At 41.1% G+C, this 18185-nt stretch overlaps 1 protein-coding gene across 14 annotated transcripts in view; it reads right to left on the bottom strand.

The window, feature by feature from the left end:
- The window catches only part of LOC109700328 (cyclin-Y), a 666198-nt gene that overhangs the window by 271399 nt on the left and 376614 nt on the right, over positions 1–18185 (bottom strand). The window contains exon 1 of one of the 14 annotated variants that reach the window (XR_012442083.1): positions 14237–17429. The exons of the other annotated variants lie outside the window; for them this stretch is intronic. The gene's annotated coding sequence lies outside the window, so the exon portion shown is untranslated. Of the gene's footprint in view, positions 1–14236; positions 17430–18185 lie in introns of those variants that run through there. 14 annotated transcript variants of the gene reach the window in all.

Here is an 18185-nt window from a genome sequence, read left to right as displayed (position 1 = left end):
AATGGATGAATGTTGAACTTATTGACCTCTGAATAGGAATGTTGCTTCATGCTAAGATAAATAGGGTTACACCTGATTTAATCTAGCTACTCAAGAGGTGGAGATGGGAGGCCAGTCAGGGCAAAAAGTTCACAAGACACCAATTCCCGCCCCACCCCCACATCTCAACTAATGGCTGGGCATGGTGGCATGTCCCTGTCATCCTTGCTACGCAGGGAAGCACAAATAGGAGGGTCATGTTCCAGACATAAAGGGGGGCCTTCTCTCAAAAGTAACCAATGCAAAAAGGGCTGATATAGTGGCTAAAGAGGTTTAAAAAAAAAAAAAAAAACCACGAAAGCAGTATTATTGCTGATCTAAAGGAATGAAAATGCTGATTTGATATATGAGTGGGAGAAAAGGTCTATATTTCATTTCTCATTTCGGTTGCATTTAATGACCTAAAAGTATGTGTACAAACCAACAAACAGTTTCACTCTTAGGACAAACTAATAACTTCAGTAATTGCACCAGTTTCTGAGTCTCAAATGTGAAATGCAGCAAACACTGTTAAAGGAGGACATTTTCAACCTCAAAGCCAACAGCTGCATCTTCAAAGTGTAACATCATTATTTAACATCTCTTCCTGGTAGTCAAAAGGAAAAATAATATACCACCTCTTCACTTGCTCCCTAAATAAATTCATTTACATAGAAACAAGAAGAAAATTACTGAACTAATAAATAATACAAAAGATCAGCATACATCAGTATTCACATTACTAAATAAAAAAAAAAGAAACACAGTGTCTTATCAAATATTTCCCTAGGATACAAAGCTGAAGTAAAATTATAAGCAAAGGATACTAGCACAGGACACTACCAGCTGATGTCACTACCACTCCAGTCACCATGAAGTAGAATGAAGGCAGGTATTCCAGAGGACAATGACAGCTACTGGCTGGTGTGAGAATGGGCAGAAAGCATGCACTGCCTGCCTCTCCCTGCCCAGCCCATTCTTCATGGTTTGGCAATACCCACCTACTGAGAGCTTCACTGTCTGGTGGTGGGAGATATGAAGAGGACAAGAGCCACAAGATTGCCCCCCATTAACAGGCTCAGCCTTGGGCTGGCCCATGAGCTATGAAATGAGTTAGTGTCCATTCCCAACACACATAACATTTTCTCTCTCAAATCTTTCTTGGGTGCCTTATAGAACTGAACCGCAAGACAGGGTCAACAAAACAGCCAAATCAACAAAACCTGCCAGGAAAAATACTCTGGTTTCAGGTGTTCGGCAGTGTGTAGTCTGACTATACTCTGCAATCAAAACCATCTTGTTTTAATCACTAATTTTCTGGTCATTTTAAGAAGAAATAGAAAATTACCCATCATTCTAGTCTGAGGAACTTGGTAATATTTACAACCTTCCAGGGACATGAACAAAAAATCTAAGAATAATACAGCAAGCTCTGAGCCCACCAAGCAAAACACTCCACCCAGACAGCTAATCAACACCCAGTGGTGCAAATCCCTTTCCTTCTTCCTCTTGACTTCTCCTTCATTTCTGTACAAAGAAGGGGAAAGGCAGGAGAAGGTTATTTTGCAATTTATATAAACATACTTGCTAATTCTGGTGTACAAGTATTTCTCAATAGTCCCTTTCATGCTAAAAAATAAATATTTCTTCTGCATTATAGTTGAGAAAACATTGATTTTCATGAAGTATGAAATTTATTTGGTTTAAATGCACAATAACTTGTTAAAACTTTTAAAAATCAAAGAAATTGAAGATCAGGATATTCTAGTGGAGTAGGGTTTAATTTTAAAACCAAAGGATTTTATAGCTATAGACTCCCTGCTAAAGGGAGGAAGGGTGTTCAAGTGGAAGAGCACCTACCTAGCAAGCATGAGAACCTAAATTCAAACCTCAGTATCACCAAAAAAAAATTTTTTTTAAAAGACCCTCTTCTACCTTTTAAAAAACTGTCCCAGAGGAAGTCATCCTTCCAAAGTCACAGGCAGTGGTACCCTGGCTTCCAGCCCACCGCTTTTAATTTGTCATTCTCTAATACAAAGGACAGAGAGAAAGATGAAAAGGGAGCCAAAAAATGTATCTCCCACTGAATTTAAATACTTAGAGATACTTAGTTTAAATAAGTATCTCTAAGAAATAGATACTGACACACAAAATGCAGCAAGGGAGGAACAAAAACTCTGGAATCCTGTCTCTCCCCCAGGGTTCATCTGCAATGTTTGGAAATGAAGAGGCAGCTCAACTACTATCTAATCCAAGCAAGGTGCCTCCCCGCACACCAGCCTCTATACCAGGTAAGAACAGCCCTTCTCTATCCCTGTCAATTCAGTCAGCTGAAGAAGGCTGTAAGTCCCAGGCTGTACCCTGTAAGGTCAACTCTCAGCCCCAGAAGGCTTCACACTAGGTCCAATGCCATCTTCCAAGTCTCAAGCCACTCCAACAAAGCCTTCTCACTGCCTATTCCATTACAGAAAAATGTTTTGTTACATCCTCTGCACTTGGATCCCTGCTCCTCTCTGCTCTCTAACGGAGGATGACTATCTGACTCCTTCTCCCTGCCACCTGCCCCTATCACCTCTCACATGCTACTTGGTCATAATACTCAGTGACTTAAAACATAGAGGTAAGTCTTCCTTCCCCTGCTCTGTCTTCTACTTCCTTGGCTTCCTGCTCTCTATGACCTTGCCCCTACTCTATTCTGGTTTCTCTCTCCCAGATCCTGAAGTCACCAACAGTGGCTCTCCCTGGTATCAGAGGACTGCAGTGCCTCCCTTCTCCACTGTCACTTCCTACCTTCCCAGCTGGCTTTCTCTGATAACCCAATCCCAACAGCTCTTCACTCTAACCCCAAAATTCAAACATCTAAAATGCTCCAAACCATAACGTTTTTAAGTGCTGGCATTCAAAAAGCTTTTTATTTTGGACTTTGGATTTTTAGATTAGGAATGTGCAACAAGAAAGGTCTATGCTAATATTTGTTTAAAAATCCAAAATCAGAAACAGTTCTGGTCACAAGCACTTCAGAGGAGACTCAGGTGCAAGTGGATCTTACTACCTTTTTGCCATCCCTCATCCCAGCTGTGGCCTCCTTCTCTATTCAACTCAGAGGTGAGGGTTCATCACTGTAATGGTGCTGGTGTATTCACCACCATGTTCATGCTTCTTTGTCTCTTCAGAGAACTTCCTCCCCATGCTTCTTCTAGCAAAATCCAAAGCAGATTAAATCTAATTCTCCACCTATTCTATGTTGCTCTAAGCAGCTGCACAACAGCTGGAGGAATATGCTGACTGGTCCCACTTAAAATTCCTGACAAGCCCCTCAGCTGTGGAAACAACTAGTTCTTCTCCATCTGGCCATTTCACAAAGCCTCCCCTGCCTCCCTCCTCCAGCCTCTCACACATCCTTGCCCTCTCACCTTTCTGCCTGACTAGCAGAGAAAACAAAAGACATGAGAAGCACAGCATCACCTTCCTGTCCCCCCCACCAACTGCACCGCTCTGCAACCACTCAGGCTCCTAGAGGAAGAGGGCTCTGTGCTCTTTCCCAGGGCAACCTCTCATCTGCAATGGATTCTCACCCCCCTTCCTGCTCTGAGTTGCATGTTTCTTCCCATCAGCACAAACCACATAGTAATCACTGGCATTTAAAAACAAAATTATGCAGTAATACTAGCTACTCAGAAGGCAGAGATCAGAAGGATACTGGTTTAAGGCCAGCGTGGGCAAATAGTTTGCAAGACCCCCTCTCAAAAATACACAATACAGAAAAGGGCTGACAGAACGGCTCAAGAGATAAGTGCACCTGGCAAGCAAGCCCAGTACAAACTGAGTTCAAACCCCAGTACAGCCAAAAAATAAAAACTAAACTAGCAAGCACAAGGCTCTGAATTCAATCGGGAGGGAGGGAGGAAAATAAAAATATAAAATAAAAACTACGGTTCTGGAACCAGCTTCTTCTCCCCAGCTACCTACTTCTTAGCAAAGATCCTTAATGCTCCAATTCCTCTTCCCATTCTCTCTGAAGTCCCATCTAATCAGGCTTTTGTCCCTTGTCCCCACCACTCCTGGGAACCTGCTCTTACCAAGGTATTGCTAATACAATAGCCAATCTCAATCCTTATCTTACTACTAGACAAGTTGCTCCCTTCCTCCTTGAAACAGTTCCCTCATCTGGTCTTTATCTGGCTACTCAAGCCTGGTGAATCAGTATGTCTACATGTCTTTGTCTCTGTCTCAGCTCCTTCCCATGCTCCTCCTCAAGTCTCCAACCCCAGGACTCAGGCTCAAGCCCTTCCCTCCTCACCTATACTTGCCTACTTGGCAACTTCAACCACAAGATTCTAAAAGCCTCAATGTGTCAACAACTCCCACACTGTTAAGATACAGCACTGACCTCCTCCAAACTTCCACACTGCTCATTCAACCAGCCCATGACTATCTAACACTTACATATCAAAAACAACAGTTCAGTGCCCACCCCTTGTCAGAGTTCACCGTTTCATGGCTGGACCATCTTACACTCCTTGCTTTGTCCCATGCCCACACTTGCTCCATCAGCAAACCCTGTCAGTGCACCTTTCAACATCCACCCAGGATCTAACCACTCTTCACCACCACACAGTCACCACCCTTCGCAGCCCCATCGTCTTCCTGATCACATACTTCTGCTCTTGACACCTCTACTGTCAATCCTCTCCTGAGGAATCCCATCAAAACTGAAGATGTAGTGTCTACTCCACCTTTGCAATGGTGCCTGTTCAAGAGTGCAAAGCCCTCACAATGGCCACTCTGCTGGGCACACTCTCCCCTGTTGCTCCCCAATCCTCCTCACTGCTCCTGCTGCCTGGGACACTTGTCTGCTTCTCAAACCCAGGACTGCCTGAAAGGTTCTTCCCTCAGATATCCATAGGGCTCATTCCCTCACACCCTTCAGGTCTCTGCTCAAATGTCACTTTACATAAAAATAATGTAATTATAATATCACTTCACACCATCATCACAATACCCAACACATAGTGGGTCAGGTTCTGTTCTAGTAACTTTCTGTACATTAACTTATTTCTTAGTACAGCTCATTTAATATTATCTTAATTTAGGCTGGGGATGTAGCTCAGTGATAGAGCCCCTACCTACCACGGGCAAGGCCCTGGGTTCTATCCCCAGCACTGCCCCCAAAATCCGCATTCTTCAAATGAGGAAATTGAGACTTGGAGAAGTTAAAAAGCTTACCCAAAATCACACAGCTATTAAGTGAAGGAGTATACATTCCAACTCAGGTGATCTACCTTCAGAATTTCTGCTACATTCACCCTTCCTACATCCCCCAGCCTTAATTTTCTGCTGCGTTTTTAGAGATTCCTTTGCCTGTTTTTTCTCTCCCCTATGAACAAGTTAGCTCTTTAGAGCAGGAACTTTGTTGTTTGGTTCCCAGTTCCTGAGCTCACAAAGAGGGTAGTTGGCAGTGACTTTCATCAAATCTGCTTCTGGGTAGGAGCAATCAAATCGCAATTAAAACACTGGCATTCCGTGGTGGGAGATGCTTCCTATCTCACTGACTAAAGAACATGGAGGGTGACCAAAGAGGCCAGCTTCCAACAAGTAAACTTTCCAGGAGCTAAAAATGATGGAGCAGGTAACTCCACTAGCAGCAAGTGCAGCCCACAAGTACCTCTGTCATAGGAAGTACTGGGGATAAACCTACACATTTTTGTTTAAAGTGTATCTTTTGCTTTCTTGCCTATTATATCTTTATCAAATATGGTCAAAGCCATGTTTTCCAATCAAATTACAGACCAAGCACAAGTAAGCAACATATACCCCCCCCCAAAAAATTGAGCAAACCAGCAAACAGACAAAAACATGAAATCTCCCAAACCCCCAAAGTGTTAGATGTGCTCATTATTTCTAGCATTTCCTGGCAGAATTGCTGTGCTTGGGTTATTTATAAATATTTCAAGCTGCTGAAATGACACAGCTATTAAATAATACCTCCTGAAATCTTAGAAATTAAGATTTTATTTACATTATTTTCAAGCTAGGCATATTTTTCCTAAGAAATGGAAATGTGTAGGTAAAATCTAGACATGTTAGAAGTAACAGAGATGGTAACTATCAGCATCATCTTCATCACAACCATCTCAGGACCAGAATAGTATTTCATTTCTGCCCTGAAATAGAAAAGAAAATATCTCTCTGGCTTACCACATATTCACTAGTAAAGGTGCCTGTCTTTATAAAGCACCATTATTTTTTAAAGCCCCGATTACAAAATCATATTGTTGTTTTTAACTACAGGTTTTCTAGAATCCAAATGAAACCCCCCCTTTCTTTACCTTAGGTGGTAACCTGTATCAGTTTTTCAAAATATGTATAATCAAATTACACATTTTATAAGAATTATAAAAGAAATTAGGAGGCACCAAATTTTAAATTTAGAACTTATCTAGGTTAATATGCAATTGTGAATCTGTCAGAAGTGAAGAGATTACATAATCCTAAACCCTACTCTTCACCTCTCCCCAGCAGAGTACAGAGAAATGGACAGTCCTGGAGTAACATCCAGAAGGATCACAGCCTTACAGATACCGCAAGGGGTGGGTGCAGAAGGAAAGACCTAACACTGCAGTCTGTCTGTCTGTCTGTCTCTCTCTCTCTCTCTCTCTCTCCCTCCCTTCCTTCCTCCCTCTTTCTCCTGGCTCCAAGGAACTGATACCAAGGAGGGTGGGCATAAAAGGACCACTGTTGTTCATACAGACCCTCGCAAGGAGGGAAGCTGCTTCTGAAACACTATTTGATATGATAGATCTTAATCCTGTTCATGAGTTCTATGTTCAAAATACACATGCTACCTGGCAAATACACACTGCCATGCTGTCACAAAAATAAAAGGAAAAGAACAAAGGGATGGCTTCTTGCATACAAATGTGTTCTGGAGGTCATAATTTAGGACAATTAAGTAACACTTAAGTGAAATAAAATGTTCTATATTTAAACGAGGCAAAAAAAAACCCTCACATTTTTCATTGAGCATGTCTGTTTGGTGTCTCAATCAGGGATAGCATTTTGTTATTTATTTGACATGTAAGCACTGATCTGTTATATTACTTTCAGATGATAAAGCACTGTACTGCAAAATAACATTTATTATCATTTCAAAGGGGATCAAATAGCCATCATTCCCTTCCACCTTTTCTGCTGATCAATAACCAATCAACAGACACCAATGTTCAAAGAACAATTTGTATTTCAGAAGTCTGAAGTAGAATCCAAGTCCCAAATTTTCTGTGTAAGTCTACCATGATACAAAGAACTACAAAATGTTTTAGAGAGTGGAGTGGTAATTCTAGTTATTTTTAATAGAACTTCCCAGTGTCCTTTTCTTTGGAGATTAAGATTGCTAAATAAAGATTATAAAACATAAAATAAAAGGAAAAGAATCTACTGCCTGGAAATTATTCTCAAATGCTTCAGAAAAGCAAATGTAGCAAAACGTTAACAACTGGTGACTATAGTTGAAAATGACTTCTAACCTCTAAGTTTCAAACTGTTTCCAAATGACATGTTAAAGAACATGTCACCAACAGGTTTACTACACAAGTAATTTATGAACTACTCCCTACACAAACACCCATCACCACCACTGTTTCTTCCCTCTGGTGCTTTCTACACTAATTATCTTTTTTCCTAGTCAAGCTTCAGGAAAAAGAGTCTCTCACCTCCTACTCCCCGCTCCAAACAGCGTCAACACATGGCTCCAGTTGAAACTCTTCTCACCAAAGTCATCAAGGACACCCTAGCTCCCAAACCCACCAGCATGCTCTAGCACTAGCACTCCTGCAGCTTTTCCCCATAGGGGTGTACACTCCACTCCTGTTCCTCTCTCTAGTCTCCCCAAGCAGTTCTCTTCCTCTGATCCCTATACTTTGCTGGTGCACTTAAGACACATTCTCCCCAACTCCAGGCAATTCCAGGTGCACTGCCTTGAGAAAGGAGCTTAGGACCCCACAGGCTTGTGAAGAAAGCCTGGGTCATCAGTTGTATCTGCCTGCCATGGGCAGAGATGGGCAGGAGAGGAGCAACAGGATGTTGGAATGTGGTATTCCTTCCTGCTCTCCTTGAGCAGGCATGCCTGCTCTGAAGGCTCTCCTTCCTTAAACTCATCTCTTGTAATTCCAAAGACTTACTGTCAAAATCCATCTTTTAAGGCAAACTTCTCTACTGACTTCCAAACCTGTGACACCAGCCACCCACGGACAGTTCCACAGACGTGACCTCATTCACCACTAACAACTCACCCTCCTTGCCGGACTCCCAAACTGAGTTTCACTGATTTGTCATCTGAATTATTCAACCTCCTCCTAACTTATCTCTCTACATCTCAGTTCCCCAGCCCCAAAGGCATTTTGCACACTGCTTTATTAGGATTATCTTTTTTAAAAAACACAAATCTAATTTAATTTGCTAAAAAATTTAAATAAAAATATATGAAGTGCAGGAGGAACACAACACTAATCAGATCAAGATCCCATTCCCAATAAGCTTCCCTCTGTGCATCAGAAGCACTGACATTCCTCTTTGACTCTCCCAGCCTCATTACTCATTCCCTGTGTGTTATGAACATGACAATGTCTCTTGCTCCAATATACAGTGTTGTTTCAAATCTACTTAATTTGCCCTGAGTCAGTTCCCTGACTTTACCTACATATCCACATCCTCAACATTCACCCAAATTGATGTACTTATTCACGCAATACCTCCAAGTGGTCAGTAACCTTTCTCCATATCAGGTCAGGTAGCATTTCAAGTTTTGTGGATCATAGAACTCCACAGCAACTTCTCAATTCTGTGTTGCAGAACAAAAGCAGCCATGCACCACACATAAATGCACAAGTGTGGCTTTGTTCTAATAAAACTTTATTCATAAAAACAGTCACAGTCATCCAGCAGCACTGTTTGCCCTGCCCTAAACTAATTTTCACCTGAGATCCACTCTGCTTACACCCAACTACCACTGGCACCATTACCCAAAAACCTAGGTGGGCTTTTGCTCCTCACTGCTTTTCTGAACAGTTTATTTGATGCTTAGCCTCTGCACATGAATTTGTTAATTATCTCTGAACATAAGAGCCATTTTATCAACTTTCCACTGGAAGTCCCTGAAGAGCAACAAATCCTACACATCACGAGTGATGTCAACACTATGCTGGTCACCCAGGATACCTGACATTTCTATCCCAAGAGTTACGCCCAGGCATACTTGGCCTATTGTCTTCCTCAGACTTCTAAACTAGTGTTCAAATTTAACAGCAAGGCTAGCTTCTTTAAAATTATTTCCATCATCTTATCTAAAACTCTACATGAAAACTTTTGCTTTCATAATTTTTGTGTAACATTGGGTATTCTCCTAAGAAAAAACATGTTAAGTCACAAAGCCAAGTTTGTTTTCCAAACAAATATATTTTATCTTAGGAGGAAAAAGTTAAAATTAACTTTACTAATAGCATTATACCTTAAAATAAGATACACTGTGGTTAACTGTCATCAAGTTTACGCTAATAACAGACTGCTTTTTTCCATTTAAAAGCCCAATTTCTAAGCTAAAGTATTCATAACACACCAACATTACAAAAACAAGAAGCATACACAAAGCAAACAGACACACAAGAAAAGAAACTCTGTATCACCTTCTTAGGCCACAAACACCCAACATCTGGGAAAGTTTTTATATGTCGTCACTCTTCCTTCCAAAGTAAAAGTACTTTCAAAGAAGGCTGCTTCTGCTTCTTTGCTAGTTTAAAAGTCAACTTGTTCTCAACTTACAATGGCTCCATTCTGCCACATGGCAAAACAAGACTGTATTCAGAAACAAGAGGCAAGACACCTGTCAGTACTGCAGATTCTCCCCCCAACCACAGAGGCCTCATTCTAGTTCCTTAAAGGACCCTGCCTTCAGGCAAATTTCAGGCAAATGGAAATGGGTCTTGTTAGTGCTGCTGACAGAGAATGGCCTCTAAATGGACAACTGCAATACCCTCAGCTGAAGAAAAAAATCACATGAATTCTCAAAGTTTAAAGCCCATAGTAATATAACAGGAATGAGTGGCCATCCTTTAACAGTTTCATGGGAACACTGTTAAAACAAGATGATGTATGAAAAGAGAGGTAGGTAGTAAAATAGTGATGCCACATGAAATCTAGACATTTCAACTTAATTTCTAAGTCAGACTATCTCTCTTATGACATAATCAGCAGCATTATTCACACTCACTGTCTATGAAAGGTGAAGACAGCTACAGACCACTGTCCCATGTGTTCCATTATGTGTCATTCTACTTTGGAACTGGCTTTGGACTCTATCATTTCTGCTGCTCAGGATCCCCCTTTATTTTTTGCAGCTGTTTTGAAGTCTTACTTCTTCCCACTAGTAATCACCACTACTGGAGCTGTTCCAAGACAAAACTTATATGCCACGGACAGGGGTCTACATCACTGGTAGAAGCTACATGCATGAAACTCAAAGCTCAGTTTGAGGATGCCTAGGAAAGAAGCATGAGAAGGAAGGTCGGGAAGAGGAATGGACAAACCCAGCCCCACTGGTTTTGTAAGTGAAGTTTACTTGGAAAACAGGTGGACCCATTCCTTCCCATCATTCCCATAGCTGCTTTTGAACGATGGCAGAGTTGAACAGCTGAAACAGAGACCATGTGAGCCTTTCCAGAAAAAATCTGTTGACTTCCGGCCTAGAGCTAACAACCAAGTCAAAACTGCACATGTATAATCTGGGAACTAGCTGGTACATGGAGTGTAGCTGTCACTGCCCAGTGACTATGGCAAATTAATTTTTAAGAAGGGGAAGTAAAGATCATATCAGAGTGCTTTCAGAGTAGCCCCACGCTTTTTGCTTACTCCCACCTCCCAACATCATCCTTCTAAAAAGGTCCTACTCTCCTCTAAGTAAAAAGAACATCAGTTCTTATAAACTGTTGTTAGAAATATCACTAAAAAAAGGAAATAACTGCCATGTCCCTTTTTCAAAACAGTTGATTTTAAAAAACAGTATACCATTCTTCTTATCCATGTAAAGAAGAAAGATATGTCATTTACTGAAGTCACTAATCCTACAATGCTAAATACGCCCTCCCCAAATTTCAAATACACCAACATAAAAATGGGCATTTTATAATCTAAACATCTTTTTTTTTTTAACAAAAGAAAAAAAGGTACTTTGCTCATCTGAGAACCTTATTTATCCTCACTCACTAATAACAGGGAATGTGTTGACCTTTTTTGTATACAGTAGAAGTTAATAAAATCCTAGGGCTAAAGAAACCCTATAAAGTATTTTTAATTCCCAAAATGTACAAGATAGGAAACCAGGTTGGAACATGAGGCTGTTAAGTTCTAAATGACTAGAAATCTTTAATATGATTGTATAATGCTTTAAGAAAGTATCAAGTGAAAAAATAGGAAACCCATAAATAAGAAAATTTCAACCATCTAATATATTTCCTAGCAAAAGTAAGGTCCTGAGTTCAAACTCCACTACTACTTACTACTATCACTAAAAATAATAATAATGTTGAAGGAATAAACTGAAAAGAAATACACAAAACTTAAAAGTTAACTACTCAGAGGTGAAACTAAAAGTATTTTTCTTCTTTGTGTTTGTATTCAATTTTTCAAATCCCTTTTGTAAGCATTTATCATTATTATAAAGAGAAACAAATACAATTTTTGCAATGTTTTTAGAAGCAGAGCCTTTTAGGCCAAATGAAAGTCAAAGCAAATAGTTACATACATCTCAATCAAAGCTACAGATTGCTCTGTATTTCAGCACAGTTAAATAACTGATGACTCATCAAGGAGAAGTTGAGTCTTCTATAAAACATTCTGCATTAGCAAACAAGACATTTGACAGGCATGGTGGTACATTCTTGCAAGCCCAGCACTTGGGAGGCTAAGGCAGGAAAGGCATGAGTTTGAAGCCAGCATAAGCTACATAGAGACTCTGTGGGGAGAAGAATCTGCCCATCATCAGTGCCACCTGGCTGGCTAATTTCAGAATTGGAATGGACCTTAGAGATCATCAATCGCTTTTACAGATGAACAAACTAATACTAAAAGCTTAAAGAATCTTAAAAGGACTCACTATTTCTTTTGACTACATCCTTAAAATGAGTCAAAATTAAAAAGTCCAAGCATTTCAAGGGATAAGCTTCAATTCTTAATAGCCACATGTATGTGATTCTGTAATTAGACCACTAAAGGAGACATTTCTCATTATCTGAGAAGTTATAAAAATAAACAGAAGTGACTACTTTGTCCTCCCTGCCATTATAATGTCACTAGCTCCATTCCGTCTCTCCTGCCAGACTGCCTGGTTATTTTCTGTATTTGTTGCTGGTGCTGAGAATAGCATCTGTGCTTTCCCCAGCACCCTTATCCAAGCTAAAGACATAATCATCTGTTTCAATCCCAGCTCACTGCTTCTTTTCCTTTCTTGGCAAAAGTGGATCTGTGGGTACTAATGGAGAGCTCTGGGTTTTGTAATTCTGTTTATATCCTTCAGTGGCAATGAGAGGGTGCTGGCACTGCTTTCCCACCCCACAGCCCTTCCATGCACACGCTTTTCCTGTTGATATATGTGTAATGTGGAGCTCACAGTAATTTCAGATCACAGTTCAATTACAGGTGGGCATGCTTGGTGGGGGTTAAAACAATGCACTATAATCTCTGCAGATACCAGGAGGGCAGGTAGCCCTGGACAGTCTGAATCCTCTAGACTCCTGAACATCTACCTAAGGAGGAAGAGGAAATCTCAGAGGGGCATTTAAAACATTTCTTTCTGATAACAAACAAAAAAGGCAGGGAATGTAACTGTGATAGAGAACCAAGAAATCCCACAGAGGTATTCTGAACAGTCTTTCAACAAATTTAGACAATTTTCCATCAAAATGAATGATTGGAAATTTCTGAACCTTTCTTTAGTTTCCACTTCATCCATCACATTTCCTTTATCCAAGTCTGAATATGCTTGGAGTCCTCAGGACCACAGTCCCCTTCCTCCTTCCTGTTCATTCATTTACTGCATATGAACTGGTGAGATGAAAGTAAAGTAAACCTTTCTTTAGAGGGCTAGAAATCTTCCCTGGCCAAGATAATGTTTTCATGAAAACCTTTAAGCATCTTAAATTAGAATCAAAAAACTAACTTTGCAGTAGGGCTGAATCTGAAGATATCTAACAGAAGGTGTCTGACACCAACCCCACATCCCATAGCCAGTGACTGGGCCAGAATGCCAGCTTAGATGCATGCCCCTGGAGCTACAGAGCCTCCAGAGTACAGAAACCCAGCTTCCAAAGGCCCAGTGATAAGTCAGGGCACGGGGAGGAGGGAGAATCCCTCTCCTGATCTGGGGTGTGCGGACAATAAACACCTTGTGTCCATCCCTAGTACATCTGATTAGAGAAAAGAGAGTGAAAAATGTATGAACTTCAAGCTCATTGGAAATGAAATATAGACACGCTGAAGGTGACTGAGCCTTTCATGGCCATAGAGGACGCTCCTCTCTGACTCTCCCACTAGGGCATCAATGACAGGCCATGGGGCTTTGGCTCTGAGTGGGTACTACAGGCTCCTGGCTGGAAGGCTAGTTAGCCTAATAATCTCATGGCTTGCTGCTGCTCCTGACAGACCTACCCTTATCCCTGTCACTAAGGTGGCTGGCCCTCCATGCAGTCACCATCTAGCTCGTTAGGATGTTCTCTTCACAATATATGCTACCACCTGAAATTACTGGTTTGTACTCATCCTATGCCACTCCAAGCTCACCTGGGGATAGAGTCTCACCCTTGCTGTTCAATAAACACTACCTCCAATGCTTTGTGTGAGATCAGCTTACCAGTTCATATCCAGTAAATGAAAACAGGAAGGAGAAAGGGGAGTGCAGTCCTGAGGACTCTTAGCATACTCAGACTTGGGGAAAGGAAATGTGAAGCATGAAGTTGAAAGTAAGCCTCTCTCCCCAGGGAGACAAAGGAAGAGAGTCTGAGATGATCTCATCCAGAAACGGAAGTGGGGGGGGGGGGTTCTGAATCAACTCAGAGACAAGGGGGGAGGGTGCCCCATCCCCAGGATTCACTAAGGTTTACAGGCCCAAAAGAGTGGCATGGGGCCAGTGTGCACTGTGGGATGGAACCCTCCAGCCACCACCCTTCCTTACCCTCCACTGGGCACAGGTGGAGAAAGGTGGCAAGAAGGGCTGGCTCCAGTGCTCCTTCCAGGTGTCCTTGCCTGGTGAATGGCAGCTCCAAGCTCAGGTGCACACTCTGCACCTCCAATCTTCCACTGGGCTTTCCATACTGGAGTCTCCTGCTTTGGACATTCCCAAACTGATCCTGGCACTCTAGTATGTCCTGGTGAGAAATGTAAACTCTATGGCAGGCAATGTGGAAATAGCTATCAATTAAAGCCCACATATCACTTCCACTTCTAAGATGAGAGTAGATGTATTTTTCTCTACTTCTCCTGCTAAATACAACAAAAATCCCTAGACTTTAAATGTAAAACAAATAGGAGACTACTCTGAAAGGTGGAGGAAATAAGCAGCCTGGCTAGGGACACCAGGACCAGAGGACAACACAGTGGTGAGTTCCCTGAGACTTCCTTTTGCCTCATCAATCTCAGACTTAGGGCTAAAGCAGCAGGCAACCTAAAAATGCAAACAGATACATTCAAGAAAATCCCAGCTTTCTCCAGCCAATGGAACAAAAAGGGTCCAGCTAGCAAGACTGAAAAGCTTTACACAAGTGCTCTACTCCAGACAGGCATCACTTATACCAACAAAGACTAAGTGTGTTGACACCCCTCCCGGGACAGTCAGAGGTTAAGTAGAGGACACGCCTTTCATACTCCCTTGGGCAGTAAAGACTGCCCCCTCCATCCACAGGTGCCTTCAATGAAAATGAAAACCATGTGGGGAAGCAGGACTGTCACCTGCCTAACAAAGAGCTCCATTCATTGCCACCTTGAGTGTCAACAGAGTCTAAGTGGGGAACCTTAATCTCTCCCACCTGACAAAAACAAGACAATATGATAAGTCAACTAAACCACAAGGTTAAAAAAAGGATCATGGTCTCCTAACATAAGAAAATACCCTGGGCTGGGGCTATAGTTCAATGGTAGGGTGCTTGCCTAGCAAGAGTGAGGCTCTGGGCTCCAACTCCAGCACAAAAGGGAAAAAAAGAAAAGAAATGACCAGATTTCAACCCCCAAACTTCCCCATTATACTAAAAGCTGGCAAATCTCAAAATGAACAAAATAAAGACAATTTATGTCAGCACCAAGATGACAGAGATGTTAAAACATGTGACAGATTTTTTAAAGCAGACATGATACAATTCTTCAAGAGAAATTACGAGCACACTTGAAAACAAATGGAAAAAATAGAGAGCTAAAGCAAAAAAATAAAAGACATACCAAACAGAAATTTTAGAATTGGAAAATACAACTGAAATACAAAGCTCATTAGATGGACTCAACAGCAGAATTGAAGAATTGGTAATGAATAGCATGATTATTTTAACATAAAAAAATCCTTCACATTACTTATCCTCAGGTGAACCGAGTCCTCCATGCAGATGGGCCTCATGGTCCCATTACACAATCCCATGTGACAGCCCCATGAAGCCACACTGCTCCCCAAGGGTATGGAAGTTTGTTCTACATGTTGGATTTAATCCTTTACATTCTGTTGTATTTCATCTTCCTGATGAGCTTGTGAAAAGGCAGAATGGAAATTATTCCCATTATTTTATAGATGAGGACACTAACTACCAGGGAGGTAAGTGTCTTATCCTACAACTACTGAAGCTCTGGCAGGGAGGAACGGAGACCTGAACTTGACATCTCATCTTAAAATAGTCATTTCCAACCCTCCTCCTCTGTTTACTGCCACTGTGGACACTGTCCCCTGCCATATCTTAGCCTGATGAACATCCACAGACTGACGTGTCATCTCCCACCCATGCACAGCCTCTGAGGCAAGGGCTATGGGTTCCCTCCCTCTGGGTCTCCTTCACCAGCTATCATCCTGCAGGGCTTAGCATTGGTAACTCTGTTCACTTATATTCCAAACTCAAGTAAAAAAGGGGGTGAGAAGCAGAGAATAACACAGCAAGAGGCAGAGAGGAAGATTAAGTGATACGAGTGAGAAAAAAAGAAAAGTAGAACCAGTAAGTAACCAAGGAAACAGAAAAAATTGTATACCCAGTAGTAGCCCCAGCTGAGAATGGCAAAATTTGCCTAGACTTGGATAAGAAGTACAAGCATTCTCAAAACTGTGCGGTGAAGAATAAAAACTGGAAGAGAAATTCTGAAAACACCTGTGCATTGGTTTCTGGCAAAACATCACTAGATATTCCATAAACCAAAAAGAGATTCTTGCTTTAAGCTTTTAGAAAGGGGATGTCTGATAGTCACAAAAGGGCAAAAAGTAAATATGCTAAAATAAAATAAAGTTCAAAATTAATCAGTTCCCCTTTGAGGACTTTTCAGATACCATTTGCTAAATGGCGCAAATGTGTAAAATTGTAAAATAATTAAAAGTAAGGAGTTTCAGTCCCACAAATGAGGGCAGGACAACAGGCCCCAGTCAAGAGCCAGTCTCCTCTACAGTGAACAAGCCTGTGCAGCTGGGCCTTCCCTGAGGGTGGGGAGTTACAACTAATTCATGAGGATAGAAAAATTACACAGCCATCACTTTTCTCTAGACCTGTAACGCCCAAATCCCCATTTCAGACAGAGGGAGACAGCATAATAATTCATGGCAGTGAGCCAGCCTCTTCTAGACTTAAAGCCTTTGTGGGAGAAAAACCCAAACCCATAATGAGGGCCCACATCAGAATCACATTAGCAACTTCAGCTGCTCCTCCGGTGAACTATGTGTCACTTTTTTTTTTTTTAAATACCCTAAAGAGAACGAATTAATAGAACGTTATTTTCCAGCAAAGAAAATTAATTCACAGGAAGTCTTACCCTCTTGTTCCTCATCCCCCTCTGTCAGTAACAAGAGTGTGAATAAGACTGATGAGACCTATAGCACCCAAGTTCACGTTTAAGGAAATACTGCCAATCCTAGCCAAATTCTTATGGTAAAAGGCATCACCTTCAAAACCAACTATTTCTTAAGACAGCAGAACCAAGATTAATAAATGTATCATAAATCAGAAAACCTGTCTTTTTATCTTTTTATCCCTAACAGTTAACATATCAGCTTAATATTCTACCTTGAACACTGAATATCATCTTCTGTATCTTAGCTTTGACAAAAAACATGCTGTGTTATTTGGAAAAAAAACTGTCAAACAATTACAGATGAGATCTTCTCATTGAAGACTTGAAAAGAAATTTTTAAAAATAATTTTATTAAATAAAAGTAAGAAGAATGAAAAGAAAGTTCTAGAAGTCAGAAAAAAGTAAATTTAAAAGCTAAGAAAAAAGTACAAAGGAAAAAAATACTTTATTTCATTCAAAAGGTTTTACCACAGCTGGGCAGCTCACACCTGTAATCCTAGCTACTCAGGAGGCAGAGATCAAGAGGATCTCGGTTAGAAGCCAGCCCAGGCAAATAGTTTTCGAGACCCTATCTCAAAAAAACCCATCACAAAAAGGGCTGGTGGAATGGCTCAAGGTGTAGGCCTTGAGTTCAAACCCCAGCACCAGAAAAAAAAAAAAAAACCCAAAAGGTTTTACCATATATGGGGGAAGGGGAGAATGGGGGCGGGGAGGGAAACTCCACCTTGTAAGTGTACACACTTTTTTCTTCATGATCCTCGTGCCACACCTCCTCAAACAAGTATACAACACCATGCCCAGCTATCTATTATCTTAAAAGAGTCATTAACACATATTGCCAAATTGAACTATTGCTTAGCTGTGTAAGACCTAAGTGGTTAATGTGTGCATGGTACTTGCACATTAATTCTATTTAAAATATTTAATAATGTTTTACCACATTTCAGATAAATTAAGGATCAAATAAAAAGGCACTGACAAATAAGGGCTAGTCACCTACCTCAAAAGTAAAAAATTAAAAGATAAGCAAATAACCACACTGAGCCCACATCTCCTCTGCCTATTAGGAAGTTACCCAAGCGAGACTGCAGAGGCTA

Source organism: Castor canadensis, chromosome 15 (assembly GCF_047511655.1).
Source record: "Castor canadensis chromosome 15, mCasCan1.hap1v2, whole genome shotgun sequence".
NCBI classification, from domain to species: Eukaryota; Metazoa; Chordata; class Mammalia; order Rodentia; family Castoridae; genus Castor; species Castor canadensis.
Note: the sequence above shows the minus strand (reverse complement) of the source record. Positions and strands in the feature narration are given on the sequence as shown.